Raw genomic sequence first — 12,849 nt, forward strand, 5'->3', positions numbered from 1 at the left:
AACTTTGTCATTGGTGACTTATTAGAACACCTCTAGATTGAGTCTGGGATGCATTATAAGAATAACAACAGCAAGAGCTATTTTGGGGCCAATCACCAGAGCACATAGAGGCAAGGTGTGTCATTTCAGTCTTCCGGAAAGGTTATGTTAGGGATCAGGTATGTTCTCATCTCAGAGAAAACAGCTGGTATCATGAATAGGACTCATTAGCAATTCATTGCATTTGTTTTCCTCGACTCCTGACGCACCTTCGATCTTCTGTCTTGCTGACTCATTGATGTGACGTCTTTTCTGATCATTCTTGGGATCATAACAACCTTTTTTCCCCCCATATTTGTCTTTCCCCACCAACACAAATACAATATTGTTTTGTTAGGAAGAAAACTGGTCCTAGTGTTATCTGAAGCTCTAAAAGAATATAATCAAATAATTAATCAAAAGACTGCATATAGCTTTCATCAAATGGATGAATAACGATGAGAGGCAAATACATTTTGCGTCAGCTACTATCTATTTAGGACAAATCATCCTGATACCTTTGTACTGAAACTGCACAATATTTTTGCTTATTTCATTTCATTTTCATTTCAGTTTATTATTATGTTTTTATTTGCATCCCTCCTTTATTATTTTTACTAATTACTCAAGTTTTAACATAAAGGTCAGAACTACTTTTGATCAAAATTGATTATTGTAACAAGAGTCTTGTTATTTTGATTATATTGTTCTTCCTCCTTCTTATACTCCAATGAATTAGGAGGTATCTGATCTCTAAAAAAGGCTTCATCTCCTTTTGCCTAGGCAACAGTTCCTACATTTTTTTTTTCAAGGTCACCTTAGTTACCTTCTACATTGAATCTATGGAGGTGACAGTGATAGAGTTTTGTAATCCGATTTGGGATTTGTTCCATTCTGTAGACTTCATTGTAGATTTCATTGTAGTACTAAGCATATGAACATATGAAATCTGGCATCTGCATTTCCTGCGTCAGATGAGGAGAACACATCTTTCTCCTTCTATCCTGGCCACTTTTTACAGAGGCTTTAAGAAACTGCATCACTGTTTGGTTTGGTGGCAGCAGCGCCTTCCTTCTGGGGAAGATTGTAGAAAGAATAGTGGGGCTTCAACTGTGAAGCATTCAAGAGGAAATGAATTGTCTGGATACTTTTCTGCCAAGATCCAGGGCTTGGCCCAGGATGAAAACCACATTGATCATAGAGATGGATTAGAATAGAATAGAATAGAATAGAATAGAATAGAATAGAATAGAATAGAATAGAATAGAATAGAATAGAAGTAGATAGAGTAGAGTAGAGTAGAGTAGAGTAGAGTAGAGTAGAGTAGAGTAGAATAGAATAGAATAGAATAGGTATAGAGTAGAGTAGAGTAGAGTAGAGTAGAGTAGAATAGAAGTAGAGTAGAGTAGAGTAGAATAGAATAGAATAGAATAGAATGGAATGGAACGGAACGGAACGGAACGGAACGGAACGGAACAGAACAGAACAGAATAGAATAGAATAGAATAGAATTCTTTATTGGCCAAGTGTGATTGGACACACAAGGAATTTGTCTTGGTGCATACGGTCTCAATGTACATAAAAGAAAAGATACATTCGTCAAGAATCATAAGGTACAACACTTAATGATAGTCATAGGGAACAAATAAGCAATCAAATCACATTAGGAAACAGTCAATATAAATCTTAAGGATACCAGCAACAAGGTTACAGTCATACAATCATAAGTGGGAGGAGATGGGTGATGGGAACGATGAAAAGATTAATAGTAATGCAGATTTAGTAACTAGTCTGACAGTGTTGAGGGAATTATCTGTTTAGCAGAGTGATGGCGTTTGGGAAAAAACGGTTCTTGTGTCTAGTTGTTCTGGTGTGCAATGCTCTATAGCGTCGTTTTGAGGGTAGGAGTTCAAACAATTTATGTCCAGGATGCGAGGGGTCTGTAAATACAAAGATTAAGGTTTATGTATATTTCTCTCTTTCTCCTACTAGATATCTGACGGGCATTCTTTTCTGACCCAGCTCCCCAAACATGACAAACCTTCTGTAGTTGAAGCAATGATTCCTTTATTAGGAGCACCAGCAGCCACGGCAAAGAGTTTCTCTTTCACCTCAGGCTAACAAATCTGTCCTGCAGGGGAGATGAATAGTTGTCTGCCACATCTATTCATCTCCGCCCCCTGCCTTTTATCCCCAGAGCTAAGGTGGGGCTTTGCTAGCAGTGGTGGCTTTTTCTTCCCAAGCGTCAACCCACGGATTTCCACTGCTCTCCTCTCCTCTGCCTTCTGCGCATCCACACATCAGGCACTGGACCCAGCTGTTCCTCCTCTTCCTCATCAGCCACCTCCAGACCTGGGGGCTGTTGACTCTCCATCTGAGGGCTGATGGACACCCCAGGCTCCGCCTCTGTCTCTCTCTGTGACAGCTCCATTCCCCCTTCCTCCTCAGAGCTCTCAGTTTGCCTTGATGCTGACCCTAACTCCCATGTCTCCTCCTCCTCATCTGATTCAGCTGCTGGAGGGGCCAGTGACTGACAGGCCACAATACATTCAGTACCATATCATGGTATCATTCTGGGATACCTTCAAGGGCTGGAAAGTGGAGACACTAATGATGACCTCATCACCTCTCGCCTGGACTACTGCATCCCGATATAGTCAGTTGACTCCATCAGTGACTATTGGGGGCGAGTCTTTGGCCCCCTCGGAGAGGGCTCACAATCTGGGAGTCCTCCTGGATACTCAGCTGTCCTTGGAGGAACATCTTATGGCTGTAGCCAGGGGGACCTTCTGTCAGGTTCACCTGATTCGCCAGTTGCGGCCCTTTCTTGATCGGGATTCCCTGTGCACAGTCACTCATGCCCTCGTCACCTCTCGCCTGGACTACTGCAATGTTCTCTACATGGGACTCCCCTTGAGGGGCACCCGGAGGCTCCAACTGGTCCAGAATGCGGCCGTGCGGGTAGTTACGGGAGCTGCATGGCGCTCCCATACAACACCTCTCCTGCGTGAGCTGCACTGGCTCCCAGTGGTCTTCCAGGTGCGCTTCAAGGTGTTGGTTATCACCTTTAAAGCGCTCCATGGCATAGGACCTAGATATCTTCGAGACCGCCTGCTGCTACCGATGGCCTCCCATCCACCTGTGCGCTCCCACAGAGAGGGCCTCCTCGGGGTGCCATCAGCCAAACAATGTAGGCTGGTGACCCCCAGGGGGAGGGCCTTCTCTGTGGGGGCACCTACCCTCTGGAATCAGCTCCCCCCAGAGATAAGGAGAATCCAAGACCTTGGTGCCTTCCGCCGTGCCCTTAAAACTTTCTATATATATATATATATCTTTTTAATTGTATTTTAATGTTTGTAGTTTATGTTTTTACTTTGGCTGTACACCGCCCTGAGTCCTCAGGGAGAAGGGCGGTATATAAATTTGATATAAAATAAAAAAATAAATAAAATGATCTTATCCATTAAGTCATGCCCAGCTCTTGGTCATTCTATGACTATGTGGCCAAGTCTCTCCACATCTTCCAATTTTGCATTATGTCTTTGAGTTTTTCTATGCTCTGGCTGGTATCAGTTTTGATGGTGTCCAGCCATTGTGATCCTTGATGGCCTGGTTTTCTTTTACGTCTAACTCTTTCAAATATAATTGCTTTCTCATGGAGACATTGTCCTTCAGTAGTTCTTCTCTAGGCTGCATTAACAGAGGAATAGAATCAAGATCACGTGAAAAGGCTACTTTATAATGCCTTGTTAAGACCATACTTGGAATACTGCATCCAGTTTTGGTCGCCACAATGTAAAAATGATGTTGAGACTCTAGAAAGAGTGCAGAGAAGCGCAACAAAGATGATTAGGGGACTGGAAGCTAACAACATATAAAGAACTGTTGTTGGAATTAGACATGTCTAGTTAAATGAAAAGAAGGACTAGGGGCAGGGGTGGGATTCAGACAATTAAGACTAGTTCGGGCGAACCGGATGTTAATTTTAATCTGGTCTGCCGATCTGGTAGTTGCAAGGACCGGCTGACACTGCCCACCCTGTCCTGCCCCTCCCAGGAGTCTCCACGCAGCCCATTTTGGATGTCAGGTAAGTGCAGCACCCGCATGGAGGCTCTGGGAGGGTGAAAAATGGGCCTCCCAGAAGTTCCGGAAGTCTGGAAATGGGACCATTTCCAGCCTCCAGAGGGTCTCCGGAGCCCGGGAGAGGCTGTTTTCGCCCTCCCAGAGGCTTGAGGAAGGCCTCCGGAGCCTGGGGATGGCGAAAAATGGGCCTACCTGAAGTATTGGAAGTCCAAAAATGGGCCCATTTTTGGCCTCCAGAGGACCTCCAGTGCCTGGGGGAGGCTGTTTTTGCCCTCCTGGAGGCCCGAGGAAAGCCTCCGGAGCCTGGGGAGGGCACAAATGCCACCCCGCCATGGTCCAGGAGGCCGAGTAGGCCAGGCCCACCCAGCAACCAGGCAGCAAACCGGTTGCTAAAATTTTTCAATCCCACCCCTGACTAGGGGTGACATGAGAGCAGTGTTCCAATATCTCAGGGGCTGCCACAAAGAAGAGGGAATCAAACTATTCTCCAAAGCACCTGAGGGCAGGACAAGAAGAGTGGGTGGAAACTAATCAAGGTGAGAAGCAACTTAGAACTAAGGAGAAATTTCCTGACAGTTAGAACAATTAATCAGTGGAACAACTTGCCTCAGGGGTGGGTTCACTTACCTTTACTACCGGTTCGCAGCGGGAGTTCGCTTGCTCGCGGTCGCTCTTCTATGAATGCGCATAAGCTTCTGCACATGCACAGATCACCCATGATGACGTCGTGGCGAATGGGCGGAGCCTCCCACCAGTTTTACCACCGGTTCTATAGAACCGGACCAAACCGGGAGCAACCCATCACTGACTTGTCTCCAGAAGTTGTAAATGCTCTAACACTGGAAGGTTTTAAGAAGCGATCAGACAACCATTTGTCTGAAGTGGTACAGGGTTTCCTACTTGAGCACGGGGTTGGATAGAAGATCTCCAAGTTCCCTTCCAACTCTGTTATTCTATTCTGTTGTTCTCCTTCCAGGATGACCAATTCCAGTTGATGTGGAGTTTAGAAAAGGAGAGAATCCATTTCTTTCTATATTTCTCCTGCTGTTCAACATTTTCTTGAAATCTTTGGGAAAGAGAAGAGTCAAATGACAATGGCATATAGATTAAAAAAGAGTCTTGGTGGAAAAAAGCCTTGGTGGTGCAGCAGACTAAAGTGCTGTTAAGTAGCACTTAGCTGCCAGTTGCCTGCAATTACTGCGAGTTCAAATCTCATCAGGGTCAAGGTTGACTCAGCCTTCCATCCTTCCAAGATAGGTAAAATGAGGACCCGGATTGTGGAGGCAATAAGCTGACTTTGTATAAAAAAGAACACCGCTTAGGAGGGGCCAAAAAAAAAGCCCTAATAAGCAGGTATATACAAAAGTATGAAGGCTATTGTTTAATGCATTGTAAGCCGCCCTGAGTCTCTGGAGAAGGGCGGCATATAAATTGAACCAATAAATAAATAAATAAAATAATAATAATAAAAGCTCTCTAGAGGTTTAAGAGCTTCTCTAAGAAAGATGTCAGGGCTGGAGCAGCCACTGAGGAGGTTCACAATTTTTCTTTTAGAAAAAGAAAAGATAAGAATCCACTTATCCTTCCAACAGCTAAGCATTGCTTGGTAAATTGGTATCCAGATAATTTCATTGTGGCAACAGATTTTTGGGACAGATCTGAGGAATTTACTTTTGTGATCCTAGTAGAGACCTTTCCAACGCCACATTTTTTTAAAAAGCTGATAAACATTTATTGACCAGATTTATTGAAATTTAAACAACATTTATGCTGCTTCTATCGATCTGCTGTTTTTAGCAGTTTTTGGATATTAATAAGTTTAGATGTTTTTACTGTAAACTGCTCTAATAATGTTCTGGAAGGGTGGGAGGGGTCATATCATTTTTTAAAGGATACTAGTAAAAGAGATTGCTGATTTTATCAAGTGCAGTGGAATGCTTTCCATTTGGGATCAATGAAGAGTAAAAATGCTTAACATCTGTACTTTTAAACATTTTAGTATATATTAGCCACAGGTGCTGTTTTTAATAGAAAGGTGGGATATAAATATAGTGAGTAGGGTGAGATTGCAATTATACTGTTCATAATCACCTTTTATTTAAAAATTAAGGAGGAAAGGGTAATCAAAGCATGCATCTTTGCATACATAAATAATATTAACTTCATTCAGATAATACAACCTTCCTTCCTTCCTTCCTTTCTTCCTTCTCTTCTTTCTCTCCTTTCACTTTCTCCTTTCACTCTTTCTCTCTTTTTCTTTTTCTCTTTCTCTTCTCTCACTTTTCTCATTTTCTTCCATCTCCTTCCTTCCTTCCTTCCTTCCTTCCTTCCTTCCTTCCTTCTGCCTTCCTGCCTTCCTGCCTTCCTTCTTTCCTTTCCTTCTTTCCTTCCTTCCTTCCTTCTTTCTCTTCTTTTTTTCCTTTCACTTTCTCTCCTTTCACTCTTTCTTTCCACTCCTCTCCTCTTTTTCTTTTTCTCTTTTCTCACTCTTTCTCATTTTCTTCCATCTCCTTCCTTCCTTCCCTTTTCCTTCCTCCTTCCTTGCTTTATTTCCTTACTTCTTTTCCTTCCTCCTTCCTTCGTTCCTTCGTTCCTTCCTTCGTTCCTTTCTTTTCTCTTTCTCTTCTTTCTCTTCTTTCTTTTTCTCTTCTCTCTTCTCTCTCTTCTCTCTTTTCTCCCTTCCTTCCTTCCTTCCGTCCTTCCTTCCTTCCGTCCTTCCTTCCCTCCCTCCCTCCCTCCCTCCCTCCCTCCCTCCTTCCTTTCCTTCCTAGTCTCACTTCAATCTTTTTTTGTTGTTGTTGAGCATTCTTGCCAAACCTTTCCAGACTACAATCTGGCATTTTACTGCATTTATGAAAAGACACCAGTGATTCCCTCTGGGGGGCCAGCTGTAGAGTCACAGCATTGATTAATCAGCAAAGGTTACTTTAAAGGGAAACTATCAACATCATCAGCATCCTCTTTGCTGCTTGTCAAATGGAAAACAGCTGATATTTACTCTGCAGAACCCTTAGGGTACTGACTCATTTTTCCTTTCTTTCTTCTGAACTTGTTAGCACTGGCCTTCTGCTGGAGATGATGGGCAGCCAAGATGGATGATATTTTCACTGCTCAGACTAATTTTATGAAGGATTTATTTCTCTCTCTCTCTCTCTCTCTCCCCACCCCCCATTTCCTTTGTTTCATTAAATAACTCAAAGTGATGGCCAAGGTTCCCAACTCTTTCCCCAGCTTTGTCCCTTCAGCATTGTTGGAAGAAATATCCATCTGGTTCAGTTCCAAGCCTGGAGAAAGGCACTGGAGAAAATGGACGCTGATTGGAAAGATGGTTTAATGATGAAGCAGAACCACCAAGCACATGGGTTCTGGGTAGCTGGCCAGATGGAGTTGAGAGTGAGAGTGAGGGGTTATTATACCTTCTCTTGGGCTTTGCACTTGAGCTTCCTGTTCCTGTGCAAAAACATGTATTCTATTGGCTGTTTATCTATCTATCTATCTATCTATCTATCTATCTATCTATCTATCTATCTACCTACCTACCTATCATCTATCTATCTATCTATCTATCTATCTATCTATCTATCTACCTATCTATCTATCTATCTACCTACCTACCTACCTACCTATCATCTATCTATCTATCTATCTATCTATCTATCTATCTATCTACCTACCTACCTACCTACCTACCTACCTACCTATCATCTATCTATCTATCTATCTATCTATCTATCTATCTATCTATCTACCTACCTACCTACCTACCTACCTACCTACCTACCTACCTACCTACCTATCATCTATCTATCTATCTATCTATCTATCTATCTATCTATCTACCTACCTACCTACCTACCTACCTACCTATCATCTATCTATCTATCTATCTATCTATCTATCTATCTATCTATCTATCTATCTATCTATCTATCATACCTATCTAATCTATCATCTCTATTTTCTATCTTCTATCAACTTGCAGTGAAGCTTGGTTTAATGAACTAATACACACAGAGAGACACTGAACCAGTGGTGGGTTCCTCCCGGTTTGGTTCGGTTCGGCGGTGATGATATGACGTCACCGAACCGGTTCTCCCCCCCGCCCTCCCACCCCCCCACTCCCCCACATTATTCTTACCTTTTATTTGGCCCCACCCCCAATCTATTGCTGCCTCCTGAGTCCCAGCTGATGACTAGAGGGAAAAAAACTGTTTAAACTCTTGCCGCGGGGCTTCAAAGGGCCGTCCTACAGCTGATCAGTGTTAAAAGCAAACAAATGAGTCAGGTCGTAAGTGCGAGGACTGGTCGTAAGTGCAAGGACCTTCCAGAAATGACTCTGACAGCTAGCCACGCCCACCTAGTCACATGACCTCGAAGCCATACCCACAAAATAAGCCACGCCCACAGAACCAGTAGTAAAAAAATTTAGAACCCACCCCTGCACTGAACATAAGAATAGCACTTAGTAAACATAGATTTATTGATTACATTATTTTAAACCAATCATTATTTGTAGATGAAGAGACAGTTTCTAGCATTCACATAAAATGCTAAGCCCAAACTAAAGAATATATACTGTGGTTTAAAGTAATGCGTGAACCTAATTCACCAACTGAATCAGACATGGCATGCTAAACAAACAATATTTAATTGGTTTCAGGTCCAGGAGTTGCATAAAGGTAGCCATGAGGTCCGTAAACCATGGTTTTGCAGCCTAGCACTTCGTATTAACCTAGCCAAACATAGTTCATTCTGTATAATGCAGTTAAGAAAACCAGCTGTAACATCCAAACTCCTTTTAAATGGGATGTGGACTTGGTTGAAACATGTGGACCTGTCCTTCAGCGGAAAAACTCTGAACTATGCCAGGAGATTTATGTCTTTATTTTGAAAGGTCAGGTATCTGTTCAAAAAGCCAAAGTAGCACTGAAAAGATGCTAGCAAGAAGACAGGGAGGAAGAAATGACAGTTTTAATGCTGTGCATTATGGAATCACTGCTCCCTGCTGGATTTCAAATTGCAGCTGAGCTGTTTGAGCCTTAATAGCGGCAATATTTTATTTCAGAGGTGCAAGTGGGGTTTCGTTTGTTTATTGTTTTTTGTTTTTCCTGCAGAATGAAAAGCATATTCATCTGTGCTATTGCCTTTGGGAGGTTAAAAGCTTCCATGGGTTTGTAGGGGAGAATGCTTTCTTTGGGGATTAGGGATTGCAGTAACAAGATGGTGTCGTGTGTTTCTTCTCCCACATACATATCAAGTTAAAAAATTGGATGGGGTTCTAAGACAAATAATAGCACCCAACTAGGAGGGAAACGTTCTGCATGCAAGTATGATTCTTATATAATAAAATGACAGGCTCTAATAAATAACCAATTATTGCTACCTAAAATAACCATCCATTATTGGCTCTGCAAAGTCCAAGCTACTCCTTGTAGTTAATGCTAAACTAATAATTGTCATCGGTCCCAGCAGGAATGGCCTGGAAGAAGAGATCGGGAAGGCTTCTAATTGCATAGATAGATAGGTTGTAGGTTAGAATCACAGCCACGTCATCACTCACATATAAACTCCAGATCGCTGAATGGCTAAGCTTACGAAAAGTAGCTAGTCCAGGGATGAAATTCAGCAAGTTCTAACAGGTTCTGGCGAACCGGTAGCGGAAATTTTGAGTAGTTCGGAGAACCGGCAAATACTATCTCTGGCTGGCCCCAGAGTGGGGATAGCCTTCCCTTAGGAGTGGGGAGGGAATGGAGATTTTGCAGTATCCTTCCCCTGCCACACCCACCAAGCCACGCCCACAGAACTGGTAGTAAAAAAAATTGAATTCCATCACTGAGCTAGCTCCAAGGCTCATCCTGGCAGACCTTATTCTTTGCTTTCTGGTTTAAGAATAGACATCATTCGCTCTTCAATTGAAGATAATATCTATAACATGCAATCTGGGTCAGTCACCAGGACCAGAGCATCTTCTGAGCTTTCGGACTTGTGCTGGAGCCCATCCTCCAGGAACATCTGTAGAGATCCTCAGTCCCCCAGGTGCTTTTTTTTTTCAGGAGGCAACTAGACTTTCTAGTTTTTTCCTTGAAGACATTTTGCTTCTCATCCAGGATAGTGGGGAATGGAAGGATTCATATTCCTTGCAGAGAGCTGGTCATTTGCATCCTTTTAGAGGGTCGTTGAAGCACTTGGAGGTTTATCTGTGTCCTCAGGGTCACCTGAGTAGTGCTCCTGGTTCCTGTAGTCTGCAATTTTTCCTCTGGGAATCCATTCTTACTCCCACACCATTCAAAGGATGTTCATCCCAAATTGTATAGCTCAAAGTCTATAGCAGGGATGGCTAACCTTTTTGCCATCGTGTGCCAAAAGTGGGGGCAGCTTGGGGGGGTCACGCACGCGCGTGCCCACTCCCATAATTCTATGCGCCCTGCCCCCCCATGCATGCACGCGTGATCCACCTGCACTCCCCCCGCTTTTGGCACATGATGGTACAGTGGGCCCGGTAGGCCCGTTTTTTGCCCTCCCCAGGCTCCAGAGGCTTTCAAGGATCCTGGGGAGGGCGAAAACGGCCTTCCCCACTGCCCCCCGGAGGCCCTCCAGAGGCCGGAAACAGCCTGTTTCCTGACTTCTGGTTGGCCCGGAAGGCCTGAAAATCAGCTGGCCGGAGCGCACATGTGCGCTGGAGCTGAGCTCGCGTGCCCACTGATATGGCTCTGTGTGCCACCTGTGGCACGCGTGCCATAGGTTCGTCATCACGGGTCTATAGAGATTCTCAGTCATCCAGGTCATAGTTGTCCCAAAGGTGCTTTTTCAGGAGGCAACTCGACTTTCTGTTTTTTTTTTTTTCTTTGAAAATGTTTCGCTTCTCATCCAAGAAGCTTCTTCAGGATAGTGGGGAATCCTCAAGGAAGTTCTCTCTACTGGAATATGTGCTTTGGGCTATTCTATGAATTGTATTTATGTGATGCCTTCCTATTGATTGATTGGTGTATTGATGGCCGGCAATTGGCTATCGTTTCTTTGTGCTGCCAAATCCTCAGCTCCTAAGCACCTAATAAGCTGGTGGCCAATCAGCACTCCTGTTGACTGACAAGGGGCTGTTTCACAGACTTCAATCATTTCCCTGGCTGTTTTTGACCCTGCTCAGCCAACAATCTTAGTAGCTATGAAATTGAATGTATGTCCTTGTTCATCGCAAGGCTACCAATGACTTCAGCTCTTCTTGTCTGACTGCTCACTTGTGTTCTTGCAATCTGGTGGTTAGGCTTCCCTACCCCCGTCTGTCCTATATAGTTACAAGGGCAATCCATGTATCTTTAGTTCAAGGTTGAACTGTGAAGTTCTCTGGGCTTGGTTGTTTCATTACCCAACTAGGTAACATCATCACTAGAAGTGATGAAAACATCTGGAAGCCAGCCACCAAGCTTAGAGAGTACCAAGAACTTCCTACTTTGAAGTTCAGTGGCTGCCAAAAAGGAAATCCAGGAATGAACGCACACACACGGCTAAAGCTGTGTCATCAGATGTGTTATACGTCCTTTGTGTTTTCCTCCATTTAGCTAAAAATGTGTCGACTACAGCACCCAAGATTCCCCGCATCAGCATTTTCTTTATTTCATAATGTTTCCAAAAGGATTTGAATTTTTTTTTAAAAAAAGAAGTCTAGTGAAGGTCATTTTTGCATATATTTTCTCTAGCTGAAAATATGTGTCCTTTGGGTATGACCGAGATCTGTTCAGTTTAGAAAATCCCACCATCTAGGTTCATATATCTGATTTAAGACTTTCTTAATTTTTTTTTTAAGTTGTATGGTGTTCTTTAAAAACTAGAATAAAGTGATAGATGGGAAATCTTTCTCCAGTTGGTTAGCTTAGTCCTGCAAGAAAGATTATGCAGTGTTTATCTAGTGGTTATTGTGCTGGATTGGACTAGGAAGATCTGGGATTATATTCCTAGTCAGCCATGGATTTCTCTTGCCAAAAATGTTCTCTTTGCTTAGCCAACCTCATGACATCATTGTGGAAACACATTGTGGAGAGATGGAGAAAGAAACTATGCTTTCCTGAAATAAGGATAAGTCACCTTTCCATGGCCTCAATTTTTTAAAAAAATTGAGATCCAATGGAAATGGTGAGCATGACAATGAAATAAATGATCGGAGCTATATCATCAGTGACAGTGGCGAAATCCAAATTTTTTTTACTACCGGTTCTGTGGGCATGGCTTGGTGGGCATGGTGTGGCTTGGTGGCCATGGCAGGGGGAAGGATACTGCAAAATCTCCATTCCCACCTCACTCCAGGGGAAGGATATTGCAAAATCCCCATTCCTACTCCACTCTGGGGCCAGCCAGAGGTGGTATTTTCTGGTTCTCCAAACTGCTCAAAATTTCCGCTACCACTTCTTCAGAACCTGTCAAAACCTGCTGGATTTCACCCCTGATCAGAGGAAATCACGGGTGGGCCTGCCCACCCTCCCTGGCTCTATGCTGTTCTATTTAGGCATGTTTTTAGGCCGGGCGCATGTGCAGAGGTGTTGCGCGTGCACTCACATTTTCAGTGCTGTGCGAACCGGTAGGTAAATTTTGTGAATCCCGCCTCTCTATATCATATCTGTCTGAAACAGCAACTTCTATTTGTGGTTGGCGTTTCAGAGGAATTATGGGCAGTGTCTTTACTCTTCAAGTTCGCTTCAGTAGTTGTTGAATTCAAATGGTGAGAAATCATGATATTAATTTCCCTGGAGAATTTAT

This window comes from Pantherophis guttatus, chromosome 3 (assembly GCF_059756535.1).
Source record: "Pantherophis guttatus breed Tessera chromosome 3, ASM5975653v1, whole genome shotgun sequence".
NCBI classification, from domain to species: domain Eukaryota; kingdom Metazoa; phylum Chordata; class Lepidosauria; order Squamata; family Colubridae; genus Pantherophis; species Pantherophis guttatus.